Raw genomic sequence first — 16,577 nt, forward strand, 5'->3', positions numbered from 1 at the left:
TTAACTCTGTAATGAAGGTCACAGGCTTCCTTTTTTTATTAAGATTTTTTTTTTTTTTTTTTTTTTTTTTTTTTTTTTTTTTTAGAGAGAGAGGAAAGGGAGGAAGAGAGGGAGAGAGAAGCTCAAGGAGGTTCTGTGCTGAGTGTGGAGCCTGACACAGGGCTCAATCTCACGACCCTGAGACCATGACCTGAGCTGAAACCAAGGGTTAGACACTCAAACAATTGTACCACTCAGGAAGCCAAAAGGTCACCAGGTTCTACTTCAGGTGCTCTTATCATAGAAAGCAAGGTTAGAAGTCATGAGATGCCCACGCAGGTGTCAGCTCTCCCTCAGAGGTTCTAGATCTCCCATAAGCATCTAGTTTGTCCTTGTTCTCTTGCATTCCATACTCATCTTTTCTTGACCACCTGGCCTGCTGATGCCAGTCTAGTGCCCAGCACAGGAGCAATAGCTGACATAAACTGTTTAGCTAGGTCCTGCATTGTGTAAGGTCAAATCCTAATCATTATTCTATATCACTGGTAGTGATTCTGCTCTTCTGATTAAATCTGGACTGAAATACCTTCTGATCTTCAATGGTGACTTCTCTCACCCTAATGGTCCCTATATTAAACTCTTTCTACCTGGAATTCAGAGAGTGACTTCTGTTTTGGGTGTTTGTTTTCTTTTTAACATTTTCTCCTTAGCCCCAACTATGTTATATTAATGCTTATATTATGTATTGGATCCTTAAACTTCAAAGTGATTATAATTTTATTCGCATGCAATTAAAAAAGGATCTGACTAGTATAAACATGTCATGGTTATCATTGTATCACTTTACCTCTACCAGTATCCATGTCGAATTCTTAGAGTTCATCTTATTGGATTTCAAAGATAAATTAAAAATCAAATAGATAGGACAGCCTGGGTGGCTCAGTGGTTTAGCACCTGCCTTCGGCCCAGGGTGTGATCCTGGAGTCCCAGGATCAAGTCCCACATCAGGCTCCCTGCATGGAGCCTGCTTCTCCCTCTGCCTGTGTCTCTGCCTCTCTCTCTCTCTCTCTGTCTGTCTCTCATGAATAAATAAATAAAATCTTAAAAAAATCAAATAGAATTTGGTAGGTAATAGATAAAAGGAAACAAATCTATGTGAACTAGTAATATAGAAATGTATTGAGTATATAAGGGTGACACATATGCCAAATTGATCTTAAATCTATATAATTCATTTTTCATCTGAACTCAAATCCCTCTACATGAGTCACCTCCATCATTTCTTTCTACCATTTCTCTCCTATATTAACAATAGTTACTGAGATCTATAATTATATGAATGGTTCAATGAAAGATTGTAAAATAATTCACTTAGTTCCCAGAGTTATGAATTTATGTTTGATATTTTGTTTTTTTTAAAGATTTTATTTATTTATGAGAGACACAGAGAGAGAGGCGGAGACATAGGCAAAGGGACAGTCAGGCTCCTTGCAAGGGAGCCCAATGTGAAACTCCATCCCCGGACTCTGGGATCACACCTTGAGCAGATGCTCAACCGCTGAGCAACCCAGGCTTCCCTATGTTTGATATTTTAGATGTACAGTACAAAATAAGGTTAAGAGCTAGAATAAAGAAAGGCTTTTAGATATGTATTTCCTTGAGAACCATTCAGTTGTAATTATTACCCTGAAGTTTACAGCTATTTATCTGCCACCACTACAGCCTGAAAATTAAGTGAAACTTTCAACTATTTTATTCACATATTTTATATCCCAAAGGCCATACACATAAATCTAACTGAATTTTTCTGATTCCACTGAGATATTTGATACATAATGACACAGCATTTGTGTGTGTATATTATCTTAGATACTTCCATAAAAATCCCATGAGAAAGGTTCAATAAGTGTAGTTGCAGAGAAACTATTCCTTAAACTCTAATAATCATGATTTAAAAATATAAGATTCTTTACAAGTTAAACTTTAGCAATAATCTGTGCTCCATTCCCGATAATATATTCAGTAGACGCAATTTTTCTCCCTAATGTAAACAGTTTTATTTATTTTTAAGCCAATTTTACTGGAGGAATGTCTTATGCTAGCTTTTGTAATCAACGTACTTTGTCTTATCTTCCAAATGGCTGTGGTTATCGTTCTTAAACCATTCTAATCCATGTGACTATTTTGCAGTTTTGTCATGATACTATATTATCAGTATGAATATAGCTGGATGCTACCCCATTTCAAGAGTGCATTTGATCTGGCCGGCTCAAATAAGACACAATACCTCAATCATTCATGGCTTAACACTTTTAAACGTTAGGCATGCTAAGCTTTAAGGCAAATTCCTTTGGGACTTAAGCACAAGCCAATGAAGTAGACAAGTGTTAGCTCAGCATCACCAATAAAACTTTCTGCTTAGAGATGGGAAAATGGTACCTGACTCTACAGAGTGTTATAGCACACTGTAAGCTGAAAATCTCTTTCTTTCTCTTCTTCTTTCTTCCAAGCCAAATGCTTTTCTAATTTTATTTTTCATTGAGTGCCAGTAACACATCCTTTTGGTTCGTTCAGCATCCTTAATTTCTCTCTCAGTTCCCACTTACTACTTTTCCAGGCTATTGCTCAATCTACTCTTAGAATAGATTCCCGTCTCTTCTCCTTAAGGTCAGCATTTCTTTCGATACTCAGTTCAAAACTCATTTGCTTTAAGAAGGCAACCCTGATAGAAAGAAACATATAAGCCATATTACCTTAGAAATAGAGAAAAGCAGTTTCCTGATTAGCTTAATATTTGTATGCACACCTGCTTCCATATTTGGCTACAGAGAGGCAGATACGACTGTAGTTAATAATGGCAAGCAGCGTGCAATGGGTGTGATTTATATGGTTGCTGGCAACAGAAATTTGTCTTTTTACTCAATGATATTGATTTCTTCTTGGATTGTCTTTTTATGTACAACATTGTAGGGGTGGTTCAAACTGGTTTTTAAAATATTATTTTCACTGGCATTTTATTTAAACAATAACATAATCAATTACCTTGCTCTCTTCCAAGAAACTGAATGCAATATAATCAAGTGTAGCTAGACCTATAAATATGTAATATGTTGGCCTAGCCTGCATATTTTAAAGAATATTATATGCCATTTTTGGTACCATTTCTTACTTTCTTAAAGAATAAGAATATAGATTCAGCAGACATAAAACGATGACAGTCATGGATGAATGCTAAATAGTATTGTTAACTGTCAATTAAATTTTAAAATATGCAGTTAAAATTAACTAAAGGAGGCAAGAGCCCTTAAATATTGTGAAGGTGGATGTCCTCTGCAGTCACCTGAATCATACTCTTATCTCTCTTTTTTTTTTCTTTTCCTGAAAATACCAAGAATAATGCATACCACAAAGAAGCTATTCATGCATAATAATTTTACTTCATTTCCTATTCAAAAATGAAGTAATTTTTACCTATTTCACCCTTAAAGTTCTGGATGAGCTGCAGCTATTGAGTTAAGATAAAGGGAATGGGATGTGAGAGAAAGGAACTTGTACCCTCTTTCCTCCATTTTTATCATCATTGTGTCATCTACTTTTATCAGTATTTATTTAGTTAAATATTCACTTTTATGTTCTGTAACCACCAGTCACTGTTACTGTCTTTGTCTATCTGAGTTAGCATTGTACATTTTTATCAATTCTATGCTTTCAAATCTAATCTCAAGGAAATTTATCTTCCTCACTCTACTTCTCTCCTTTACTTATCTTCTTTCTATTTCATACAGTATGTAGCAAGCAAAGCACCTGAGGGATGGTCCTCAATTTATGAAATATGGGGGTAGTGATTCATAATAGTAATGGGGGGGGCCTGGGTGACTCAGTTGGCTAGGCTGCTGACTCTTGATTTTTGGATCAATTCATGATCTTGGGGTCGTGAGATCTGAGATCGAGTCCTGTGTCTGTCGGGCTCCATGCTCAGTGAGGAGTCTGCTTGAGATTCTTTCCCTCTGCCCTTCCCCTCCCTATGAGCCAGGGCTCATAATCTCTCTCTTTAATATATAAATAAATTTTAAAATAATATTAATGGATAAATAAGAACATAGGGATCGGTGAGCCATTTCTAGTGAAAAGCTCAAAGAATGATCTATAGGAGAGTTTATTTACTTAAACAGTAGGGATATTAACAATAATCTATGAGCAGTGATCATGGTAAGAAAAATCTATAGAGAAAAAAAGAGGAAAGTAGTTAAACTTGTTGTTTTCTCCTTACTTGTCAGGCATTTGCAAGATACTGAAGGTGCAGAGATATACACCCAAAATTCTATGACTCAAAATCTAAGCCACCTTCACTCTCTCACCAATATTTTCTCCATCCAGCTTCACTCTTAGAGGATGATAAGATCTCCTTTCCATCTCTCCTCTCCCTCCCTGCCCCCCTGCTCTCAATCTCTCTCTCCAGTTCAATATTGGTTAATGCTTTTCACATATATATGTAAAAACCATTTATATATGCTTGTGTGTGTATGTTAGCTTATATACATATGTGTGCGTACACACACACATCACACATTCCATTAATCACAAATTCTCTTAACCTTTTGCTATGAAAACTCTAACTCACTTGCATCCATAATGATCCTTTCCTCACTTCTCTCTTATTATAATATACATACTGGTCATTCCCTTATCTACAGACAATATCTCTGCATGTCTCTCATCTTTTTTTTTCCCTCTCATCTTTAGAAACCAAAAACCTGAAATGTTCATTATGCTTCCTTCTGTATATTTAATATTTCCCTCTTTAAAAATTCTTTACTTGAGAATGTAAGCTCTCAAATATTAAACAAATGAAAACTCAAAAAAAGTTCTAAACTTCCTTGACCTCCTATCTTCCCAGAATTCTCTCTTCTCCACTTCACGAAGAACTTGAGAAAAGTATTTATGTCAGTTAATGCCACTTGTTCATCTGTAACCCTCGTCTCACTTCCACTTCAGTCTGGCTTCTGCCCCATATCTCATTCCAAACAGCTCCAATCAGAACTTCATTCTTATTGAAGTCTGTGATTAGTTTTCATCTCTTATAGGTCCTCTAGCTTTGAGATTCAGAAGCATAATCCCCATGGCCTACTTGACCTTCTTTTTGTATGTCTTAAAAGACAACTCATTCACAGTAGGTCCAAAGAGAAAAACATTATCTTCCTGCTTCAAATCTGGTCTTCTTCCACTGTTCCCAACTTCAAAAAAAAGGATCTCTCCTGAAAGTTGCATAGGAGCCATTCTTGATAATCCCCTTTGTCTCACCACTATATACATACCAAGTCCAAGTTATCATTATTGATTTCATCAATTTCCCTTGAATTCTTGTATTTCTCACCATCAGCACATGTGCCTATGCTAATTTTATGGATTCTGCAGTTTGCCTGCATTCTTTGGCTCATGATCACATCCTCCATCTTCAATGCCCACTGGCACGGCAGCTTCTCATCTGTCTCTCTGGCTCTGATCCTTCTATCTTCCTCTAATAAAAAAATCATGTGATTACATTGGGCCTACCCAAATAATACAGGATAATTTACTTATTTCAAGATCATTAATTTAACCATATTTACAAATTCCTTGTGTGTGTAAGATAACATATTTACAGGTTCTGAGGGGTAGGATGTGGATGTCTTTGGAGGACGGCATTATTCAACTAACCACAGCCTGTCTAGTATAAATAAGTGTTATCTTCTGTCTGTGCAACTGAAGCCAATCTCCTAATTTATATCCTCTCTATTCATCTACAATGTCTATTCTTAACTTCCATATAGCTGTTTATTTTAACCAGACTGATGTTCCTACAAAAGACTATTTTAGTCATATTGTAATCCATTGATGGTTCTACATTAATTTGAGAATATTGGCTATATTCTTTAATTTGGACAACAGGACTTGGGTAGCCAGGCCCTTTGTAGTGCAAGCTCTCACAGCAAGTTCCTCCTTCTTGATACTTTAGTTACATGAAACTGTCCTTTATTCCTGAAAGTGTCAAGTTTGGTAATGGCAAATACTATTACACATAGCTTTTGCACAAGACTTTGTATGAAATTCTGTTCTCCCTTTTCTATTGACTTTTCAGAGTCCAAGTCTTGGTTCATTTTTTCATTCATAGTCAATATTTATCAAGTGCTCACAACATGCAATTCACTATACCCAATGGTGGAGACTCAGCAGAAAATAAACATGAATTTTGACTTTTCTTCTTAGGTCCTACATTCTAAAAGAAGCTTACATATATTTGTTCTTAGCTAGAAGATGTTTTCTTCACTCTAGATCAGGTTCACATATTATGCATGTTGTATATTACATGTATATATATTGTATGACACAACAGCAATTGTGTCAGACTAAAATATTCTTTTGTATAGCTATCTGATATCTATCACTGAGAAATTATAAATTCCATGAAGCAAAAATCCTTTCTGTTTTTGTCCTTCTTAGTCTCCAGTACCTGACCACATATATAAAAATACACAACAAAGTTTAGTTGAATGAATAAAAGTAGCTCATTCTACTGTGTGTGTTTGTATACAGAGAAGTAAAAGATATTTGTTGATAGAATATGTGGTATAGATACATGTAGATATGGTTTAAAGAGAGGTAAACATTTCATGTTCCTACACAAATTCATTAATACAGTATGTTTGAATTTTCTACTTTGAAGAAGATTTCAATGGCAATGGAGTCCACAGTCAAGGACAAATCAGACATGATTTTTGCTTTTATGGAGCATATCTTTCAAAGTAAAAATCTTCAGTATTTGTAATGAAGAAACAAAGGATGTGGCCAGTTACATTATTTAACTTCCAAGGCTATAGTGGATACATTTCAGTAATACTTCCTTAAATACTTTCTTAAAAACAAACTCTACTTCTAAAATACAGATCCCTGGGATACCTGGGTGGCTTATTTGGTTAAGCAGCTGCCTTCGGCTCAGGTCATGATCACAGGATCCTGGGATTAAGCCCAGCATTGGTCTCCCTGCTCAGTGAGTAGTCTGCTTCTCCCTTGTAGTCTGCTTCTCCCTCTCCCTCTGCCTCTCCTCTGTGCTCCTGCCCTCCCTCTCAAATAAATAAATAAAATCTGAAAAAAATTTGGACAAAAATTATCCCTGATCAGTATTGTTCTAGAAGATACTATTGTTCTAATTCTATCACCCTCAATTATACCATCAACCATGAGAAGTCCATTACTCTCTCCTGTTCCCATTATTACCATTTGCCAAATGTATGATCATATTCACCATTTACTTTATAAATATCAATTACACAGAAGTGGAGGGCTGAGCTTCTAACTTTCTAAATGTGTATGCTACAACCTGTGTGAAGCACTCTGTATCCACCAAGACACAGAGTGCATTTTATAAGTTTATTTTAGGAGTTCTAACATTTTATGGAATAAACAAAAAAAGAAACAAGAAGCCCGGTTGTACATTGAGAAATTTTCTCTGTTGGTGTGACTTTTTTCCTCTTGGAAAAGAGAAGAGCAGATTTATCTTCACGATTCATAATCTGTACATGTTTTTGCTAAAAATAATACACTAAATCAGAGACAACTTTGTGTTGTCTAGCATGAACTGTGTAAAATAATTTTATTCTTACTTTAACATATCTTATCTCCCAAATTAAGATAAAATAGTTACGACAATTGTAATTAATTCCTCTCAGTTATTCTTATCGGTAACCAATCAGTGAGGGAAAATCTCCTTACTTGTAACGTAGTAGTTTTAGAGAACAAGGGTCAGAACATCTCAAATTTATGAGCATCCCAAACCAGTGGAGCTAGGTAGAGTGGAGGTGGGGCCAGAGCTGAGACTCAGCCATGAGTGAGGCCTCTGAATAGCTGTTTATTCACATGACTTTGGATTTCAACCGAAACCTTATCATCTTCTCCCCATGTGAATAAGTGAAGTAACCAAAAATTGAAGCTAAATGAAAGCCAACTCAATCTAAGGTGCAAGGAGGGAGGCAAGCAGTTATTTACATTATACATCTAGATAGCCATATCCCTATGAGATAAGATCCCCAGATTGTGAAAATTCTCTCTTTTAGGAATAGAGATTGAATAATGGGAGAGAATTGACTAGTTTAATTATTGTCCCATTCAACTAAAATAGACCTAAAAATATTTTTTTTTACCTAATGTTAGAGATAGCTTTATTATTATCATATTTTTAATCATATGGGCTGGGAAAAACAAATATGTTCTCTGTAATTTCAGTTGTTTAGAACACAGTGATTTGGGTTCATATGGACAGTTTTGTTGAAGGGAAAATAAGAATATAAACAAAGAAACAAAACTCCACAAATAGATACCTTCCCTCAAAAAAATTTAAGAAACCAAAAGCATTTTGGTTGACAGGCTGGTAGTATGAATGTATACCAATGATATTGGAACTTGCCAACCTCTATTTATATTTTAGTAGAGTACAACATGCCAATATGAAAAAAAAGTTTATAGATTAAAGCAAATTACATATAAATATGGGAAATAAATGTCCCTTGAAATATTTTAAATACTTAGATTTCAATAATGTTCAGTAATCTGAATACACAGACTATAGGGTGACAGCTAGCGATTATCTTTTACTAGTTGATAGGATGTCTTAAAAAGGAATAGCTCAATGCCAGATATTAATGATAAAGAGAAAAATGAATGAATTTGAGTCCTCAGGGAGTACACAATGTTTGAATAAATAAGAAGGTAAAAATCAAAGTATAATGCAATTACTGTTATCATAATAATAATCAGAATGATAATCATGATAGGAAATATATGCACTCTTCAAGAGAGGAAGAGGGAAAAAAAAAAGTAGCAACTAAGGCACACCATTTTATACCCACCAGACTGGCAACAATTCAGAAGTTTGACCCTACCAATCACTAGGTGTCATGGGAAAAGCAGGAAGAAGTCCCAAAGCAGGATACTTAATCAGTGCTATAAAATAGGGATTTTTAGGACCTGCTGATAAGATGAAGTAGACTTTTAACTTAATTGTGCTGATAAGCAGGTGTTCTTGACATGAGTAAGACAGTCTTTCTAGGGAGAAAATATTATTAGCTAAGTTACAAGGATAAGAGGGATAGATAAGGAAGAAGCGCTCCGTTAGGACTGTAAGTGAAAGAAACTGAAGAGAAAAAACTAGAAAGAGTTAAGGGGATGACTATAAGTCAATCTTCCCAAGAAGTCAGAGAGGAATTACTGACCATGACTTCCCCATTATGTTATGTATATACTCAATTCAAAAACAACATGAATATATTCAACTTCATCCCACCTCACTTCAAACTTAGTTCATGCTTTTTGTTAGATATGCAATAAATCCAGAGTTCTAGCCTGTTTATTAATAAAGGACTCTCTCCTCTATATTTTACTAATTCAAATATGGAAACCATCAATACAAATTGGCCAAATTGGTCTAGAAAGAATAAAGCCTTGAAGAGACTCACTATGTAATTCACATTTTAGGCTTTTCTCACTACTTGCTAATTAACATAAACTCCTTTTCTCTCTCCATTTTATTCTTAAATATCTGAAGACAGGAAATGAAAAGAGTAAGAACTACTGAGTTCAAGGAATTGAGCCTTTTATTATAATTCAGCTCTGTTAATATTCTGGCAAGTGAAAGGTACACAATTTAAGACTAATTTCCTCAGGGAAACATGACAAATCTGTTCTTTGATTCAAAAGAAAAGAGAACAACTTATTCACATACGACATTATAATTTCTTATTCCCCACTTACTCTCTACTTCTTTTCTTTTAATTTTTTTTTTTCTTGGAAGAAAGTTACTCTACAATGAGTTTTGAGCCATAGGTAAAGTTTAGGGTTAAATAAGCCACTCCAGGAGCTATTGCCATGCTGCATGAAGATTTGTGCTTGGAAATACAGAGTATGCTGAAATCGGCAGTAATTTTAGATGATCCAATTTTCAAGGAACTATCAGTGGGCATCTTAACTTAGCAATATTACTGAAGTTTAATTTCCAAGAAAAAGTTGTGTGTCTTCACAAAAAGAAAAAAAAAAATCATGGCAATGCTGTGTCCGTGAAAAGCATAACCGCTTTAGGGACTGTAATTCCTGAGCAGTAGTGATTTCTACAATTTTCATGAAGAGACTAAAGGAGGTTATCAGAAGAGGAGTATATACACATTTCTTATGTGAGATATACAAATTACCTAATGTCTTTGTGCTTTGATTTCCTCCTGTACAATTTGGGAAATATTTGTGAGGATTAAGTGAGTTAATTGCTCAATCTTATCAATGATAATCATGAACATAATGATGTTGTATACCATAATTTGCCTATGTATTGCATTTTTAAGTATTGGAAAATACATTGCCTTTTTTTTTTCCATTTTAGAATTGCAACAAACTGGCAAGGTAAGAAATTCATAGAATGAAAGAGAATGGGTAAGAAGAGACAGAAGAGCTTTGCTTTAATTTCAACCCTCTCAGTTGCATTCTGTCTTTTTAGCTTTTCAGGCATCCATTCATCCACCCATCCAACCAACCAGTCAACCATCCATTCATCCATCCTTCCATCTGTCAAACCATCTATCCATCCATTCACCTTACATAACTATTTAGAGACCAACCTGAATGCCATATTTATGAGGCTGAAGATACAAAGAATCCTGTGTACCTCATAAAACATTTTAAAAGCTTTTATTTATTTATTCATGAGAGACACACAGAGAGGTAGAGACATAGGCAGAGGGAGAAGCAGGCTCTTTGCGGGGAACCTGATGTGGGACTGGAGCCCAGAACCCTGGGATCATGACCTGAGCCAAAAGGCAGACAGACATTCAACCGCTGAGCCATCCAGTGCCCTCATAAAATATTTTTAATGATAAATGTACAGTTGTATAATAAAACTCAGGCTTCACTGATGGTATAGAAATATAGATAAATGGATGTAAAAATATGTGATAAATGGATATATGACATATGATAAATATATTAAAAAGTTAATTGTGAAATTAGTTGACAGTTATATGACTGTACACTATTCAGTTTTTCAAATTTTAAGTATACACAGTTTTATTATATAATGTTGAAAATATTTAAAATATAATATTAAATATGTTAAAAAACAAAAGAGAAATGTTTAATTGTATTAATTCATATTGAAACAGAAATAATAAAACTAATTTGTCTTTCTTGGAAGAGATTTGAGAACCAACTTCTTATTTGAAAACTAGTAAATAAAGGGAAAAATAAATACTTATCCTATCTTTTCTATACAAACTAAATCTCTGAATAGCCAAATAGTAGATGAAGGGAAGCTTATGATTAAATAATTATTTCAAGAAAAAGTGAAGAAGAAATAATATAATGGATATATTACTATTTCAAACTCTTTTTGAATAATCTAGACACTATCATAAATAACTGAGACAGAAAGAGAGAGACTGATTCAGAAATTACTACTTCCTGATGGAAGAAAAGCTTTTAAAAAATCAACTACCTAAAAAGTTCTGAAAAAATTAAACAAAACACTAAATTTGGATCTAATGATCAGTTTTTAGGAAATCAGAGGAAAGAGTAACATATTCAACTACCCTGTATCAAAATCCGGTCTGTGGGAAGCTATAGGATGGAAGGAAAAGAGACGGTGTAGGAAATTCTAACCTGAAAAAGATTCTAAAAGTCTTGTCAGTAATTTCAAACAGAGAAAATTAAAATATGTCATTATTTCATGTATAAGACACTTGGAAATTTAAGCACAAACTGGATAATGGATTTTATTAATAAATTATTGTTACTAATTTAGATGTGTTACTTTAAGTGTTTTTTAATCTTCATATCAATGGATAAAATAAAATATAAGAATTTGCTCAAAATATTTTAAGACCAGGGGAAATAGATAAGGATGAAAAAGAAACAAAGTTGGATGTGAACTGACAGCTGCAGAAGCTGAGTGATGGGCATATGGGGGTTCAGCGCATTATAATGTCTTTTATCACAGATATTTAAATTTCATAATCCATAATAAATTGTTAGAAAGGTTAGACAGGCATGATTCAGGCTTCAGAGTCAGAGCACTATTGTCAAATCTCAGCTTTTCACCTCAGCTCTTTCAAAGTGTGGCTTTTACCTTTGTGCTTTCCACATCTCTAACATGTACCAATGACTGAAGTTTCAATTCCAGAAGGCAAGTCAAGTATCACCATAATGGCTTAGTAGGTCAACACCAAATATGTATCTAGGTTGGCATTCATTATTTGGATAATGTATCACAATCCTGAGTGTGGCCTTGGACTTGAAGCCTCAGAAATCTAGTCTTATTTTATCTATAAAAGTGGTCTGACTCTCTGGCTAAAGTTCTAAACCAAAACTTCTAAATTGGAAGCCAAATTTTTATCACATAGTAATAATTTTTAATAATTTAAATGATAATTATTTCAATATTTAATAATTATAATAATTACTACTTTATGCCAAACATTTATAGCATGCTTATTATGTGTTAGACACTTATTATGTGTTAGACACTATCCTAAGCGCTTTGCAAAGGTTAGACCATCTTATTCTTATAACAATTCATTTACAGATGAGGAATTGCACACAGAGATGTTAATTACTTTTCTATAGTCATATAGCTCATAATTGAGAGTTTGGATTTGAATCCAGGCAATCTGGTCTTAAATCTGTGCTATTAAATACATTAAATTTGGTAATTACTGATAAAAATGACTCAAGTTCTATAATTCCAATTTTCAACTAAATATATCAAGGCTGTAAAAATTAATTGTTTTATGGCAATGCTGGGTCTCTTGGTTCCCAACAGAGTTGCATACCATTTTATTGAAATATTCCCAAATTTAACAGTATGTGAATGTCAAACAAGAGGGTGGGAGAAAAGTTTTTAAAGACACTGCACTTAACCACCTTCTAAACTGTGTTTGCCAATTACATGGTTCTCTCCTGTCATCAGTATTAGCTGAAAATTCATTTCACATTCTGTTTTTTTTCAAAGATCTTTATTTATTTATTTATGAGAGACACAGAGAGAAAGAGAGAGAGAGGGGGGCGGAGACACAGGCAGAGGGAGAAGCAGGCTCCATGCAGGGAGCCTGATGTGGGACTCAATGCTGGGACTCCAGGATCACACACTGGGCCAAAGACAGGCGCTAAACCATTGAGCCACCCAGGGATCCCCAGATTCTGTTTTTATACAAGCCAAAGGCTCTGCTTGAATTTCACTTAAAACAGTGGAATTTTATCAAACTTCCAAGGTTTGCTTTTTTTTTTTCCTTACCTTCGAAAGTTTCAACTAATATCTTTTCCTATCCATGTGGGGTGTCCTTGTGCTGTATTTCAATTTTTCTCAAATCTACACATTTATTCAAAATTCAGGAGACTTTGAACTCAATCTGAATTACCTACAGACACAAGATAAAATAATTGTTCTGAAGGACATAAATCTAGTTTCTCTATAAAAACATTTTGCAACCAAATTTCACTAAATTTTGTTTTTGGTAGTATTTTATTTTATATTTGCAAGAATTTTGCTGTTGATAAAATTCAGTCAGGTGAAATGTTAAGAAAATTATTGATTATATAATTCTTCATAACAAAGTCATCAATATAATCAAATATAAGTTGTTCAGACATTTAACAATTTTCTTATGTTAAATTTTAACTTAAGCCATAGAGTCCATAGAAATTATAGTCACTTCAGGGATCATATTTGGAACTGCAGGTTTTAAGGAACAGTATATAATTCACACATTAAGAAAGAAAAGCAAAAAGAGAGAGACAGAACTAACTGCCACTATATCTCGTAAAGCAAAGACTTTTGTCACCATTGTAAAAAAAAAAAAAGATTTAGTGATGCTGTTAATTAAATTCTGAGGAAAGACATTCTCTCTCTTTTAATGCTATATTGAGATTCAAAATGATTTTTTTTGTTCTAAATAATTATCCACCGCTCTTGATATAAATATACTAAAAACTGTGAGAGCAAGATATTGGGATTCTTAAATTATTTTGAAGCCAAACAATTGCTGTAATCATAAATATATTTTACTTTCATTTGTTTTAGTAAAATCAGTATAAGAAATGTATGATGAATCACTTTCAGGAGATGCTAACAAAAAATTTCTTCTCTTTTTGTTATATGATAAAGCTTTTGTATTAAGATATTTATAGTATGTTCTAATGTTAATTTTAAAATTAATATTCATACTAATAGTCTTCTAAGTATGATTAATGTAAAGGTAGAAAAATAGATAAATATAAAATTCATATTAAAAGTAAAAATTTTAATTGTCAGACTATTAATTACTAATACAAATTACATCCTAAATGATATTGTAAAAGATAGGAAACAGAAATAACTTAGATTTTACACAAATAGCATGAAATATTTTTGAATCATGAATATTTTTGAATATGTTTAATTGTTTTATGTATTTTATTCTGGAGAGCATCTTGTGAAATAATGCAGGAATGCATATTTTTATAGGAATTTTGAGAGGAGGATACTCAGTCATTTAAGTGACCTATTCCTTTTATCTTTGCCTTCACCATCTGCTGTCTTTTTTAATTATAAACTTTAAAATGAGCATATTTGACAGTAAGAAGAGAAAATAAAAAGATGTGAATCCTCATTTTGCATAAGAAATTATAAGCCTGCATTGATGGTGCTGCATCCCTGCATCCATACACACCTTTCTCATCTTCACTATTGCTTTACTCAACACATTTTGTGACTTTAAGTTATCACATTGCTACCCAGTTGAGTGCGTACACTAAAATATGTACTTTAGATCATACCAACAAAAAGAGATTATTAAAATATCTTATTCATGCTGTCATAAATACAGAGAAGCAAAAAAGGACACCTCAAAAGTAGATATTACAAGTGTGCACATGTGTCTGGGTGTCTGGGTGTCTGGGTGTATGAAGAGAAAACGCATCCTACTTGAGAACAATTCCTACCTGTGCTCCCCTCTAAATTGTACTGGTGCTTCATACATATTGAGGAATATAAAGGTAGGTCTCCGTACTGAGGTTGGGTCATTTGAGTGGGCCAAAAAGATGTTCAGTCAATCATCCAATAGACAAAGGAAAATCATTTTAACCAAAATAAAAGAGTCAAATGAAACCAGATGACTGTAAGAATCTGAAAGAACAGAAAGAAGGAACATGAAAAAATGATAGTGAGAAGAGCCATACATTTTCTAAACTTAAAAACGGAAAAACAAATATCTTGTACTTCATTTATATTTTCCTGTCAGACCATCAGGATTTATTTCTGTATACCATTTCACAATTTTTGTATGATATCTGTTCTTCGGATACTATTGCCCAACTGTTGAAGCATCTGTGACACTAGTGCCTAAATATCTTTGGACACAACAGTTCTTCATAGTAAATCTGTGATTTCAGAGTGCCATTATTAAGGCAATCTAGCACTGTATATATATATGTATATACTGCATATATACATATGCATATATATATTTGTAATATAAATTGAATATATATGTGTGTATGTAGATGTTTAACACATACACACGTATTAGCCACATAAATCTATACATAACTTATTCAGATATGTTTAGGCAAACTTTGTTGTATCCTTTGATTTACAATCTGTCTCCTTACTATGACACAGTCCTTCCAAGCCTCATTATGCCAAGCATTTTATCTGCAACACCTTATCTTCTCCCAACCATGGTCCTGTCAGGTATATGTTACCATCCTCATTTTGCAGATCAGAGAGGTTAAGTAATTGTCTGAATTAACATAGTAAATAGGTAGCAAAAACAAGATGCAAAACTATGTCTGTCTACTATTAAAATGGTGGCCTTAACATGCAGAAAGGCATCTAATGAGAATTTCAGACTGCAAGGCATTCATTAGTGCTTATAGTTTGAAGCCCACTGGTCCTAAACTGGCTCTATGTGTTTTCATACAAGTAATGACAAGAACTGCCAAATGATCTGTATTTGCACTGGTTTAAAGACATATGATGAGGACTGCAGAAATGTACTTGAGACAAGCATAAATATATATTTTTATACTTTACAAAATCAGTCCCTGTTTTCATGAATCACTTTTTGTTTTGTTTTACCCAAACAGGACACTATCATACATTATTATACCACTGAAATACAAAATAAAAATGACAGAGATTTTTACATTTTCTTTTCCTTTCTAGTTATTTGATCAGGATCAGAAAAGACTAAGTTGAATTTCAGACTTGCTTGATTCAAGGTAAAAAGAGAATGCCTTTTTCAGAAAATTTATTTCTGAAAAAGAAATTGAATATAAATATACATCTATAGACTGCACGTAGAATACATGACAGGAGCTCTTCATATAAGGAAAGTCTGTTGTAAATTCTTCCATCAACAGAAAATCAATTATTTTTATGTTTGGGTTTAGGTTTGAAGAGACTCTCATAAAAGTAGAGCATACTTGTGTTTGGTTGCCTGTAAAATAAACATTTTTTGGAAGGAATGATAATTGTTTGGCACCCATGAAACTAAGTGAAAATGTGAACCTTGCTGCTGCTTCTCCCATATTATCCATTTGGTCTCCAA

The 16,577-nt window shown here is 33.7% G+C and overlaps 1 long non-coding RNA gene across 19 annotated transcripts in view; it reads right to left on the reverse strand.

The window, feature by feature from the left end:
- Positions 1-16,577, reverse strand: part of LOC140611880 (uncharacterized) — a 224,129-nt gene that overhangs the window by 40,822 nt on the left and 166,730 nt on the right. For 3 of the 19 annotated variants that reach the window (XR_012013152.1, XR_012013147.1, XR_012013146.1), the window contains one exon: positions 14,968-15,151. The exons of 13 other annotated variants lie outside the window; for them this stretch is intronic. This is a non-coding gene — a long non-coding RNA (uncharacterized lncRNA). Of the gene's footprint in view, positions 1-3,553; positions 5,498-13,282; positions 13,407-14,967; positions 15,152-16,577 lie in introns of those variants that run through there. 3 more of the 19 variants (XR_012013151.1, XR_012013153.1, XR_012013155.1) reach the window with 3 other exon arrangements.

This window comes from Canis lupus, chromosome 20, assembly GCF_048164855.1.
Source record: "Canis lupus baileyi chromosome 20, mCanLup2.hap1, whole genome shotgun sequence".
Classification (NCBI taxonomy): domain Eukaryota; kingdom Metazoa; phylum Chordata; class Mammalia; order Carnivora; family Canidae; genus Canis; species Canis lupus.